Source organism: Oryctolagus cuniculus, chromosome 2 (genome assembly GCF_051225735.1).
Source record: "Oryctolagus cuniculus isolate XC-2025 breed Fujian yellow rabbit chromosome 2, ASM5122573v1, whole genome shotgun sequence".
In the NCBI taxonomy this organism is placed as follows: Eukaryota; Metazoa; Chordata; class Mammalia; order Lagomorpha; family Leporidae; genus Oryctolagus; species Oryctolagus cuniculus.
Window position 1 is genome coordinate 126,569,764 of NC_142868.1, and position 14,157 is coordinate 126,583,920.

At 36.3% G+C, this 14,157-nt stretch overlaps 1 long non-coding RNA gene and 1 other non-coding gene across 2 annotated transcripts in view; one reads left to right on the forward strand and one right to left on the reverse strand.

Moving 5' to 3' along the window:
• LOC149128042 (uncharacterized) overlaps window positions 1-14,157 on the reverse strand; it is a 153,064-nt gene that overhangs the window by 28,949 nt on the left and 109,958 nt on the right. The gene's annotated exons all lie outside the window — the stretch shown is intronic.
• LOC149128043 (U6 spliceosomal RNA) lies at window positions 2,332-2,438 on the forward strand. Its single transcript, XR_016230687.1, has one exon. It is a non-coding gene; the product is annotated as a U6 spliceosomal RNA (small nuclear RNA).

Sequence of the window (14,157 nt, forward strand, 5' to 3'; positions counted from 1 at the left end):
CAATAGCCAGGGCTGGACCAGGCTGAAGCCAGGAGCCAGGAGCTTCTTCTAGGTCTCCCACATGGTTGGCTGGAACACAAACACCTGGGCCATCCTCCACTGCTTTGCTCAGGCCACTAGCAGGGAGCTGGATTAGAAGTAAGTGAAGCAGCCAGGACATGAACTGGCATCCAAGTGTGATGCCAATATTACAGCAGTATCTTTACCTGCTACATCACAATGCTGACTCCAGTATAAAAATTAGAAATAAATAAATAATAGTGTTTTAAAGTTGTTATGAAATATGGAACATCATATAATATTTAGATAGATGGTGATAAATTTAAAACACACACCAGAAACCCTGTGGCACTCGTTAAACATAAGATTTTAACTCATTAGACAAGAGACATGATTAAATATAAAAATCCAATTGATTCGTTATATATGTGTGTTCTACATCCATAGATTTGACCAACTGTGCATCTCATACTATGTAGTTAGGCCTACAATAATTGCATCTGTACTGAACATTCACAAACTATTTTTCCCTATGATTATTCCCTAAATAATAAAGTACAACTATTTACATAACATTTACATTGAAATAGGTTATACATAGAGATCATTTAAAGGATATAATAGGATGTGCACAGATTATATGCAAATATTATGCCATTATATATAATGACTTTGAGCACCTGCAGATTTTAGTATCATCAGGGGTCCTGAAACCCATCCCCTGTGGACACTGAAGAATGACTAAATGAATTTAATTCAAATATTTTCAGGAGCAAAAGCAATCAAGGATAAATAGGACAAATAGGAATCTGGTGTCAAGGTATAAATATAATCAGAAATTATTTCATTAAAGTTATCTAAACAACTTAAAAATCTGAGAAAAGGGCATATAAAGAGCCAAAACTAAATGATGCTTACAGGAAATTCACTTCAGAGAGCAAGAAAGAGTCATGTCACAATGCAATGGGGTAGACACAAATTCTCATGATTGACATGCTGATCAAGTTGTCTAGGTCATGGTGGGGTGCCTAGGTTGGACACATATCTCCAGCCCTTGACTCCAGATTCACATTAATGTGGATCCTGGAAGGTGGTGATGATGGCTCAGGGAATTGGATTCCTGCCACCCACCCATGTGGAAGAAAGCCATAGCCTCACCCTGCCTGAGCCTCTGTGAATTTTGGGGGAGTGAACTGGTATACAAGAGCTCTGCTTATATAAGAGACAAAGAGGCAAACAAAGTTAAAACGTAAAATAATGGGAAAATAGTGTAGAAAAGTAGCAACCTATGGAAAATATAAATTATTGTATGATTATTATGAACTATAAAATAGACTCAACAGCAAAGAATATTACCAGAGGTGAAACTCACAATTTCATAATGATTAAGAAGAAATGAACTAAGCAGATATAATACCAAATGTTTATAAAATTATTATCGAGACATGAAGTACATATGATAAAATAGGAAGAAATTAACAAATCTACAACTATGCTGCAAAATTTCATCACTACTTTTATCACTACTTTTTTTTTTTTTAAGATTTTACTTATTTATTTGAGAGGTAGAGTTACAGACAGAGAGAGGGAGAAATAAAGAGAAAGGTCCTCTATCCTCTGGTTCACTCCCCAAATGGCCTCAATGGGTAGGGCTGTCCTAGGATGAAGCCAAGAGTTTCCTTCAGGTCTCCCATGTAGGTGCAGGGGCATGCACTTGAGCCATCCTCTATTGCTTTCCCAGGCCATACCAGAGAGCTGGGTTGGAAGAGCAGCAGCCGGGACACAAACCAGGCCCATATGGTATGCCAGCACCACAGGCAGAGGCCTAGCCAACTATGCCTTGGTGTGGGCCCCTCATCACTACTCTTTTTGTAATTGATTAATTCAGTGCAAAGAGAGTAGGAATCTAGAAGACTTAAACTGTAATAACATTTTGATTTAATTACCATTTATAGATAATAGTGATATAGTACTCATTTATTTTAATGAACATGAAAAATTAACTAAGAAGAAACATAGTGTCTAGGTTATAATAATTATAATAAGCTTAAAGTTATATAAATTTAAAAAGGCAAGTTCTTTTATACCAATAGAATTACACCACAAAATAATAAATATATCTATAAAATCCCTAGTTTCAGAAATTAAATTTCTAGATAACCTATGGGTCAAAAATAAAATTGTGAGCAAAATCAGAAAATATTTAGAAGTAAAAAAGATGAAATAAAAACAAATTATATGAACAAATGTGTGGAATACAAACTGAGGAGAAATTTATATTCAAAATATTTACATTAGAGAAAATAAAACTCTAAAGTCAATCAATATTCTGAGCTTACTTCAGCATCACATATAATGTAACTGGAATAATACAGAGAAGATAAAGTCAACCCCCAATTGAAGAAGACATACAAAGCCATGAAACATTTCATATTTTTATCTCGAATACAGGTTTTTTTGAAATATATCAATTAGAATAATAAAAAGAACAAAATCATTGCTCAGGAACTCTGGGATACCATGAGTGAATGAATTTTCAAGTTTTTGGGGAATTCTCAAAGATGTAGATAGAAGTGATGACTTAGAAAACCTGTTCAAAGAAACAGTGCACAAGTTCCTCAACATGGAAAAAGATACGGAAAATCAAATACAGTCATCAACAGGAAACAAAATAAACATGATCTGAAAAAAAAAAAAAACTCACCATAAAACATTATAGTCAAATTTCCCACAGTACAATACAAAGAAAATTATAAAATTTGTAAGAGGAAAGTCCAGGTCACTTTTAATGGAATCCCCAGGGATCCAAAATGCTGAATAAGGTGAAACCACCTGACTGCAGCCATGCTAGGATATAAAAATGAAAGCAAAGAAAGGACCACATTTCCAGGGGCTAACTGACAAATATTTTCCGTGGATCTATAACAAAAAGAACAAAGACTCCATGGGACAGAAAGAAGACAAAGACACAGTTGAGCCCAGCCATGTGGTGCATCCAGCTGACAGTTGGGAGTCACTATCCTACTAAGTCAAGGTCAAAAGAAGTTGTGTGTCCTGTCACCCACAGCTTTAGCCAAGGGAGAGATCTGCATTCACTCACTGTGACTTCAGCCTGGAGAGCTGAATCCGGTATGAGCAGATGCTGGGCACTGAGAAGGGAAGCTGCATTGCGTTCCTCCCCTCCCACATGCACACAGAGCACCAAGTCAAGCTGTGAAAAGTCACACAACGGATTTGTGCACTGCTGCTACCAGAAGTTAGATTCAGCGCAACTTGTGGGGCAGTTGACAGATCCCCTGCATCCTGCAACTGTGGGAGTTTTGGGGACTTAGCCCCATGTTCAGTCACTCTACATTAACCAGGGTGTGCCCCTTGGCTTCTGTGGTTAGCTCAAGCAGCAGTCCATAAAACATCTGCTCCCACCCTGAGAGATCTGGGTAATGACGCCACAGTACCTCGCAATACAATCAGTTCTAATTTCCTCATTTCCACTAGAATCTGCCCAGTGGACCTAGAGAAGAACCCTGTTGCATTCCACCTCTCCAGACCCATACCTGCCAGAGCAAAATGCCCTGTATACTTTCTAGTCACACTATGGGACAAGATCAGGTTTCAGTTCACATCTCCCAGACCCGGGTACAGGGCTGTTAGTGTTAAAAGCCACAATATCAGGTGCTCTCTCCTAACAAGACCTGAGGAAGGACCCATCCACATAACACAGTCTTAAAAGTCACAGAAATTGGTGCCACAAGCCCCAGCATCACTCAGGCTTGCCAGTGGGACAAATAGCAGCTCTTTTTTCTCCTTCATCAAGAAGAACAAGGCCCTGGTTATCACAATTCCCAGTGTGACTGATAATAAATTCTCTGTGTACTGAATATACACATACTAGGAAATATAAACTCATCTGAAAGTCACACTTCTGGCCCTAAAAATTGCAGCAGACTAGACCACTGTACCACTTATAGGCATAGCTGACATGTATTAAAATGAACGAAATCACTCAGAGGCTACACTTCTGGCTACCTAGAACCAAAGCCAGAGAAACAAGCTAAAGATACCCCACACTCCACCTAAAGCATACTAAAACCTACTCCATAAAGAAGGAGGAATTATTATTCCAGATGTGCAGACATCAATGTAGGGACACAGGAAACATAAAGAAGCAAGGTAGCATGACATGTAAAGGACCACAATAATTCTCCAGAATTAGATTCTAATCTGAAGAAAATCTGAAATGCCAGGAATGGAATTCAAAATAATGATTGTAAGAAAATTTAATGTGATGCAAGAGAATACAGATGGACAGATTAATGAAATGCAGAAGTCAGTGAATAACATGAATGAATATATGACTAAGGTGATAGAAATCATTAAGAAGAACCAATTAGAAATTTAGGAGATCAAATCTTCAATCACTGAAATAAAAATACAAATTGAGACCTTTAACACCAAAATAAAAGAAATGGAGGAAAAACTTTCTGACCTAGAGGACAATACTTTTGAATAATTAGAAAAATAAAATAATTTGAAAGAAGGAAGGAAATTTACATGAAATTTGGAATACCATTAAATGACTAAATATTCATATTATAAGTATTACTGATGGATAAAAAAGGAATCAAGAACATGCTAAATTAAACTTGAAAATGTTCAAAGTCTTAAAAGAGACCTAGATGTCTAGATACTGGAATCTCAAAGGACTCCAGGGAGACTCAACAAAAAAAGTAAAGATATGTGTATTCTGAGGCATATTGTCAAAATTGTCGAAAGTTAAGTACAAGGAGAGAATCCTAAAGACAGTAAGAGAAAAGCGTAAAGTTATATATAAAGGAAACACATTAGACTAACATCAGACTTATCAGCAAAAACCCTACAGGCCAGAAGAGAGTGGGGTAATACATCCAAGGTTTTAAAAGAAAAAAAAAAAGTCCAGCCAATAATATTACATCTGGTGATTCTATTCTAGAAGTGGAGAAATGGGATGTTTTCCAGAAAAGCAACATTGAGAGAATTCACTGCCACCAGGCCAGCCTTACAAGAAATTCTGAAGAGAGTCTTGCACTAGAAGTAATCATCATGAAAACATACCACGACACCAAATTCACTAACAGAGCAGGTAAAATCAGAATCCAATCAATAACATGAGAGGGCATAATTAGTACTTATCAATACTAACCTGGAATATAAATGGATTAAATTCAGCAGTTAAAAGACTTAGGTTGGTTGCATGGTCAATTAAACAAGACTCCACCATAAACTATTCACAATACTATTCACAAACAAAAAAAAATACATATACTGAAAGTGAATGGGTGGAAAAATTATACTAGGCCAATGGAAACAAAAAATGAGCAGAGATAGCTTCCCTCAAATCAGATAAAACAGACTTCAAATCAAAAACTGAAAAAAGAGCCATTTTGTTTAGATACAAAGTTCAATTCAGCAAATAGCAATCATGAATATATATGGATTCAACGCATGATGAGCCAGGTACATACAGAAAAAACCATTAGATCTCAAGTCAAAGATAGACTCCACTATAATAATGGTGGGTTATTTCAGCACCCCACTCTCGTCAGTGGACAGAGCAACCAGACAGAAAACCCATAAAATACATCAGAGCTGAAACATATTATTGAGCCAAAGGACCTCACAGTTACCAGACATCACAATAGCTACAGAACTTACATTCTTCTCATAAGTACATGGAACATTTTCTAGGATAGACCATATCTTAGGTTAAAAATCAACTCTTGGTTAATTTGAAAGGATTGCCATCATACCATGTATCTTCTCAGACCACAAAGCAATAAAACTAGAAACCAGCAACAAGACCATATGGTTGGGGTGCCAGATTCTGTCCCGGTTGCTCCTCTTCCAGTCCAGCTCTCTGCTGTGGCCCAGGAGTGCAGTGGAGGATGGCCTAAGTGCTTGGGCCCTGTACCTGCATGGGAAACCAGGAGGAAGCACCTGGCTTCTGGCTTTGGATCGGTGCAATGCATCAGCCGTAGCAGCCATTAGGGGGTGAACCAATGGAAGGAAGACCTTTCTCTCTCTCACTAACTCTGTCCAAAAAAAAAATATATGATCCAGCAACCCACTTCTGCATATATGCTGAAAAGGCATGACCATTTATTTTATTTATTTGAAAGGCAGAGTGAGTGTGAGAGTGAGAGTGTGTGTGTGTGTGTGTGTGAGAGAGAGAGAGAGAGAGAGAGAGAGAGAGAGAGAAAGAGATCTCCCATCCACTGCTTCAATCCCCAAAATGGCCATAAAGGCTAGAGCTAGGCCATTCAGATACCAAGAGTCAGGAGCTACTTCTGGGTCTCCCGTGTAGGTGCAGGGGCCCAAGTGTTTGGGATATCTTCCAATGCCTTCCTTGGCACATTAGCAGGATCTGGATTGCAAGTAGAGCAGCCAGGACTCAAATGGGCTTCCATATGGCACCACAGGCACCAGCTTTATTGTTACACCACAGCACCGGCCCCTACATGAACATATTATATCAAAGAGATATCTGAACCACCATGTTTTATAGTATCCTGTTCACAACAGCCAAAATATGGGATTAACTAAGGTGTCCGTCATCAGATGAATAAAGAAAATGTGGCATATATACATAATGGAATATTACTTAGGTATAAATAGAATGAAATTCTACCATTTACAGCAAAATGGACACAACTATAGGGCATCTTGTTGAGTGAAATAAGCCACATAGAGAAAGATAAATACCACATATTCTCCCTTATATGTGAGTGATAAATTAAAAATGGAAAAAAATTAAAAACAAAAACCAAACAAAATAAACAAATACCTATGTGTCAGTATTACTGCAAATATAGTTTTTCAAACTCTGTATTATACCTTTGTTCAACCAATAGTTAAGAATGTTCTACTACTATGGTTTAATGGTCAGTGATTGTTTTAAAATTCTCTGTATGTGGGTGAAATGGTCACCTTTCCATTTGATAATTGTTAATAGCACCTGTCTATAATTAGCGTAAACTAGAGTATTTTTGATTTTTACTTGTTGAATTCTTTATTAATTGGAGAATTAAACCCTTGGCTGTAATATAAATTAGAAAATATGTTAAAAAGAAGAAAAGGAAGAAAAAGGAGGGCGTAGGGAGTTGGAGGGAGAGAGCAACTGAGAAACAGAGAGAAGGGAAGGAGAAAGGGAGGGAGGAGGGGAGAGAGGGAAGGAGGAAGGGAATAGCACTACATTCTTAGATTTGTATTTATGAAATACATTAGATCTTTAAAACACTAAAGCCAAAAATTAATTTTAAAAAAGTTTCCCATCATCTGTTATAGTAAGGGTAATACTCTTCAATAAATGGTGCTGGCAAAACTGGATGTAGGCCGGCGCCGCGGCTCACTAGGCTAATCCTCCGCCTTGCAGCGCTGGCACACCAGGTTCTAGTCCCAGTCGGGGCGCCAGATTCTGTCCCGGTTGCCCCTCTTCCAGGCCAGCTCTCTGCTGTGGCCAGGGAGTGCAGTGGAGGATGGCCCAAGTCCTTGGGCCCTGCACCCCATGGGAGACCAGGAGAAGTACCTGGCTCCTGCCATCGGATCAGCGCGGTGCGCCGGCTGCAGCGCACCAGCCGTGGCGGCCATTGGAGGGTGAACCAACGGCAAAAGGAAGACCTTTCTCTCTGTCTCTCTCTCTCACTCTCCACTCTGCCTGTTAAAAACAAAACAAAACAAAACAAACAAAAAACAAACAAACAAACAAAAAAAACTGGATGTATATATGTAGAAGAATGAAATAAGATTGATATCGCTTACAATATAATCAACTTAAAACGGATCAAGGACCTGTAAGGCATGAGATTATAAAGTTTCAGGACCAAAATATAGGGGAAACACCAAGATACTGACGTATGTGATAACATCTTCAATAAGACACCCAATGCATAGGCACAAAAATACAAAAGTAAATAAATGGGATTATATCAAATGAACTCAGGAGCTTTTGCAGAGCAAAGGAAATGATCAATAGAATGAAGAGACATCCAACAAAATGGGAAAATGTGTTGCCAAGCTATTTATCTGACAAACAATTCATATTCAGAATATATCACTGACTCAAAAAATCAATTACAAAAATTAAGAAATGAGCAAAGTTGCTCATAGATAATTCCCCATAGAAATACAAATGATCAACAAATATATGAACAAATGCTCAACATCACTAGTTGTCCTGGAAATGCAATTCAAAGTCACAATGAGATATCACCTCATCCAAGTTAGAATGAATTTTTTAAGGAATACAAATTTCATAAGTAAAAATTTAGGAATATAGTTTTCTTCCACAATACCTGCCCTATCCAAAATAGAGTGTAATAAATACCAGTGAGAATGTGGAAGAAGGTGATCTCCTTTACACTTTGTCAAACCAATGGTTAAAAATGTTATACAAATATAGTTTTAATAACCTTTGATTATTTTAACATGTACTGTAAATGAGTGAAATGGCTATCTTTCCATTTGACTATTTTTATAGCCTATATTACTGCTGAACTAGAGTCTATTTACTATTTACTTGTTGATACCTATATTTAATGTATCATTAAGTCTTTGAATTAAATGTTAATTCAAAATATATTTTTTCAAAAACTAAAGAGAGAAAGAGGAAGAGAGAGGACGTGGGAGGGTGGAAACGAAGGACAGAGGGAGGAGAGGAAATGAAAACCATTTGGTTCTTATATCTATGAACTACGTTCAATCTGATCTTTTGTATTATGCTATATTAACTTGAGAAAGATAAAGTACCCCCCAAAAAAACATGAATACAAAGCAGCCAATGAAGTGTTATATAGACAATGACTTCAACTCCAGAAAACAAATGCACTTAAGTGAATGTGTGTGCATATGTATGTGGATATGTTTGTGTGAGTTTGCTCATGCATGTAGCAAAGCATATGGGAGGGCAGATGACACCAAATTTTAAACAGCAGGACATTAAAATTTTTGTAAAATAAAATAAAAAGGAGTTCTCATCAATCGAAAGCCTCCATGAATTGACAAAATTTCAACAGAAACAGAGAGAATAAAAGATAAAAGGTAACTGAAATGAAGAGCTGTTTCTTGAAACAAAAAAAAAAAAATTTGATACATTATTGGACAAATTACCAAAAACAAAAATGGAGGGGAGGGAAGAGGAGGGGAATGAACACAAAAGAAAAGAGGGAGGGTATGAAAGAATAATTCCAGGGCAGCCATTCAGCTGCTACCAGATATACCCACATCCCATCATAGTGCATGGGATAGAGTCCTGCCTTGAAAAGACATGAAGCCTACATTTTCAGCAACAGACAATCTAAGACAATTTGCAACAAAGCAATTAGAAGTAATAATACTTTAGTATACCTGTTAAATATAAGATTATTATGTAAAAATGGTGTTTCTGCTTATGATGGAACTTCAAAAAGTTCATGGAAAATTAAATGATAAAACATAAACTTTATTTCTCAACACAAATTCCAAAAAGTCCAAGACAATTTTGTAAGCAATGATACCATTAATCCACCTTTTAAAAATGAAGATTCTTAGATTAACCACAACAATGCAGTTTTTTACATTATTAACCAAAGAAAAATCCATGTCCTTTAAAGACTTTTTAATAACAGGAAACAAAAATAATAACAAAAAGAGCCAAAGACTGTAAGGGGTGGTTCAGCTAATAATTTTCCATTGAAATTCTCACAAAATTGCCCTTGCTTGATGAGAAGAATGAGGAACCCTACTCTTGTGGTACAGAAGTCCTGATATTTGTTTAGGGCGTTGTTCTTCAAAAAGTACTGCTAATCTTCTCAAAATACTCTCAGAAAATGCAGATGTTGTTTATTGGCCATCCAAAAAGTTAGCAAGCAAAATGCCATGGGCATCACAAAAACCTGTGGCCATGACTTTTGTTCTGGACTGGTAGACCTTTGCTGTGACTGGATCACTTGAGTCTCCTGATAGTCACCGCTTTGATTGTACTTTGTCTTCAGATTCATACTACTGAAGTTATGTTTCATCTCCTATTGCCACTCTTCCAAGTAATGCTTCAGGATCATGACCCCACTTGTTTAAAATATATTTTGAAGTCTTCTCTTGTCTATAATTGAGCTGGGTGCAACAATATCACTACCCATAGAAAGGAAGTTGCTCCACTATAATTTCCCAGTCTGAATCACATAAATTGAACAAATCGAAAGTCTATCCTTTTGATTATTGTTTATGCAGTTCATCATCAGTCCTCTTTAATTAGGACATGAACAACTTTCTCTATGCAAATAGACATAGATGAATTGCCACCAAAGGTTTCATATTTAGTGTCATTTTACCCTTTCTCAAATAGATTACCCTAGTGATGATGTTGAGAAGCAGTGGGTTAAAACACACCTTGCAATGCCAGTATCCCATATCAGAATACCTATTCAGGTCTCCAGTGCTCCGCAGTGACAAAGACAGTGAGAGTGAGAGACAGAGAGAAAGGTCTTCCTTTTGCCGTTGGTTCACCCTCCAATGGCCGCTGCGGCCAGCGCGCTGCGGCCAGCGCACCGCGCTGATCCGGTGGCAGGAGCCAGGTACTTCTCCTGGTCTCCCATGGGGTGCAGGGCCCAAGCACCTGGGCCATCCTCCACTGCACTCCCTGGCCACAGCAGAGAGCTGGCCTGGAAGAGGGGCAACCGGGACAGAATCTGGCGCCCCGAAGGGGACTAGAACCTGGTGTGCCGGTGCCGCAAGGCAGAGGATTAGCCTAGTGAGCCACGGCGCCGGCCACCAGTGCTCCACTTCTAATCAAGTCTCCTGTTAATGCAACTAGAAATGAGGCAAAAAATGTCCCATTTTCATGCCTGCAACCTACGTGAGAGACTCAGATAAGTTCCAGTTTCCTGACCTCAAATTGGCCCAGCTCTGGCATAGAAGACATTTGGGGAATGAACCAGCAGATGGTTCATTCTCTCCTCTCTCTGTGTATATGTGTGTGTGTGTGTGTGTGTGTGTGTCTAACTTTGTATTACTCTGCTTTTCAAATAAACAAAAATATATAAACTTTTTCATTGTTCTTTCTTCATATAAAGAGAAAAAAATATCATAGATTCCATATATACAGTTTTAAGATCATAGTGATACGTTTGTTACTGTCTCTCCTTCCTTCCTTCCTTAATTTTAACTTTTACAATGATATGCTTTCAATTTACTTTATAATAGCAAGCTTAATAAACTTTAAAAATTCTATAGATGTTAATTGGGCCTCTGCCATTCAGAGCTCTTGAGAAATGTCCAGTTAACTCACTCTCCTTTATTGGCAATACATATTTCACTCTTGGACAACTGCCAAAGTTAATGAATATCATTTCACTATACTTTGCATGCCCATCTGTAGTTAGAAAAGTCATGAATACCACTGTGCCACAATTGCTTAGAATGGACTAAAATTTGTTGGTACTTTTAAAAGTTTGAGGAGATTCAGGGATTAACAACCTCAACTCCAAAACTCCAGTGGTGCCTCATTATTGTTCTTTAACCCAAAATTCAAGGTAAAATATTGCTAATGATATTCTGCTGGACTTGCTTACACTTGTGTTTTTAACCAATTGATCCCCCTACCTGCCAGTCACAAGTGATGATAACCTATCTAGTTACAACTCCTCTCACACCAGCTTTATTTTCAATATATATACAGTCAATATTTTTAGTTGTGGAAGTCACTCACCTTGGTTTCTAGGTTATTATAGGCATCGTCTCTATCTATGGAAATTAGGAGACCTCTAGAGTGTTAAATGTTTGCGTGCATAGCACCAGAATAGAGAAGAGGTTTGAGAAGTTTGAAGAGAAATTGACATAATGAATTTAAGTGATTTACTCCACTGTGTACAGGATTTTAGGAGACTGTATTTTATAACATAATCCCTCATTAAAATATTTTGTAATGAAGAAATGGAACTTGAGTAATTATTCATTAGATGTATATCCATTTTTTCATAAAAATAAAATACATATAAACAGAAACTACCTACATTTTCATGTAAATAAAATCAAACTGCATTAATTTGAATATAGAGCTCTGTCAAAATCTTAAATTACACAATATATATGTTTACATAGACAGAAACTCTACTTGCTGGGCTAAAACTTGAAAATATGTAGAGACTTCAAGTTGTATACTAACGCAAAGATGGATAGAAATATTGAAATGGTCCATTTCTTGATGGTAATCATTATTTTTCCTGATTATTGCCACTGATGGATCCTGGAAAGGCCTGGTAAATGTTTAGCTCTTCAGATAGCTAAGGTGAAGACTTGCCGTTACACAGCTATAGTTACTACAGTGAAGTTTCCATTAAAACAAGAGTTGGTGTGAAAAAAAAATTCCACTAAAAGGAAACCACCATTATCTTTTATCCAATATTTTCTTAATTGAAAAGGAAGAAGGTACATTTTGTTTCTATTTTGTTTTCCTTTATTTCTAAAACACCAAATTTGGAGCTATATTCAATTGAAATATAGCTCAACTTCTTGCTATAAATATATTTATATATATATATATTTATTTATAAAATAATTGTATAAGATAGGTGAATATAATTATATAAGGTGCTTGCATGCAACAATTATTTAAATGAAAGGGCTTAAAAGCTTAGATTGCCTGACTTGATATAATTTGAAAACATAAAAGGCTTTAAAGTTCCATGAGTAAAAAGAGAAAACAGAACACATTATGGAAGAAAACAACAACTTCATTATAAACAACTGAACATTTTTAGGAAATAGTATTTGAGAGTAACTTCAAAAGGGGTTGACAAGTACAGAGCAACTGAAAAGCATATATGACATCAGGAACAAAAAGGAGAGAAAGCAATGTTTTGTTCAGTCATTGAGAATAAAAACATAACTGAAAATAACGTGAATGAACTTCAAACATAAGATACCAGGCAAATTTTTTTCTAGACTGAGAAATAGTTGTAAACAGTAAAAAGTCCTCATTTTATAATTGTTTAAATGTCAAAATTTGTGTCTAGGGTATTCCTCACCCCCTTGAACATTCAGTTTTTCTTCCAAGGAAAGAAAAGGACAATTCACTTTTATTTTTATTTTTAATTTTAATTAGTTCTTAACAAATTCGATGTGACTTGTAGATACAACTCTAAGAATTAAAGGATATTGTTTCTTCCTCCCTCCCCATTTTAACTAAAAGTTTTTGAGTTAACATTTTTTAAACATACATTACAGTAAAAGGCTAATACTTCACCATTTGCAAATACTATGCTATTTTAAACAAGAAACATGAACATCTGCAGATTTTGGTATTTGCAGCAGTCTGGAACCAGTTCATCTTGGATACTGAGGGTAATTCACTCATGCTAATATAAATATGTTCTGGAAAAATTATGATTTATCTACGTGGGCAATTATATTCATTATCTCTATTTATTCATCAGGTGATTCAATTAATACACAGAGATTAGTTAACTTGTCCAAAATCACAGTGCTAGGAAATGGTGAAATACTATAGTATAAAAGGATTATTTCTAGAAGCAAAATTTATTCAGTTTGCCTTGTTAATGAATCCTGAACATTCAGGAAAAGAGTTGCCAGATAAAATATAACAAATTTAATTTATTTCAAGAAAATGAAATAAATTAGACTGTAAGTCTCAAATATGAATATAGCATGAGATGTACATATAATAAAATATTTTCATTTAAATCTAAAATTAACTTACTGAATTTATATTTACTAAATCTGGCTATGTTACCCATGACCCATTCAATTTGTCACAGACTTTACGTACAGGTTAATTGGTATCATAAAATGCTCTGAGGAATTTTGACAAATTTCAACTTACTGAGAAGCAGGATCTTACTAAGGATTGTGGCAGAAAAAAAGATACATGACACACTTCTCTACTGTCAAAGAGTTTATAATCAATTTGCACAGGAAAATAAACTATAGAAAATAACAAAAATAAAAGTACTAGATTGTGAGTTAAGAGAAGAAAATCAAAACAACATTGATTAGCAAAGGACAATATAATGAATTGAATGGAGAGGATGAAGTTGGAAAATGTCTGGGAATAATATTTTTATGAACCTAGCTTGATTTCTCCATGTTTCCAACAAGGGAAATTTCAATGCATTTCAATGCCTGCTATTC